This window comes from Octodon degus, unplaced genomic scaffold (assembly GCF_000260255.1).
Source record: "Octodon degus isolate 3935 unplaced genomic scaffold, OctDeg1.0 scaffold00048, whole genome shotgun sequence".
NCBI lineage: Eukaryota > Metazoa > Chordata > Mammalia > Rodentia > Octodontidae > Octodon > Octodon degus.
The window spans coordinates 14158606-14159079 of record NW_004524624.1 but is presented as its reverse complement, the minus strand read 5'-3'; positions in this window follow the sequence as shown (position 1 = coordinate 14159079).

Below are 474 nucleotides of genomic sequence, written 5' to 3'. Positions count from 1 at the left end.
CAATTCTGGGCAATAAAGACAAGGCAGGACGCATTACAATTCCTGACTTAAAATTATAGTACAAGGCTACTGCGATAAAATCAGCATGGTACTGGCAACAAATTAGACCTGAAGATCAATGGAATAGATTAGAAGATGCTGAATCCCATACGAACACACTGAGTCACCTTATCGTTGACAGAGTGGCCAAATATACTCACTGGAAGAAATATACCTATTTAGCAAATGGTGTTGGAAAAACTGGCTCTCTACATGCCGAAAACTCAAACTTGACCCAGGTCTAATACCATGCACTAAACTAAAGTCAAAATGGATTAAAGATCTAAACATTAAAGCAGAGACACTAAATCTCCTGGAAGAGAAAGTGGAAGGAACTCCTGAAGACATATGGTTAGGCAAAGAGTTCATAGACAGAAATCAAATTGCACAGGAAACAGGTGAAAGAATTAACAACTGGGACCAGCTCTTACTGAG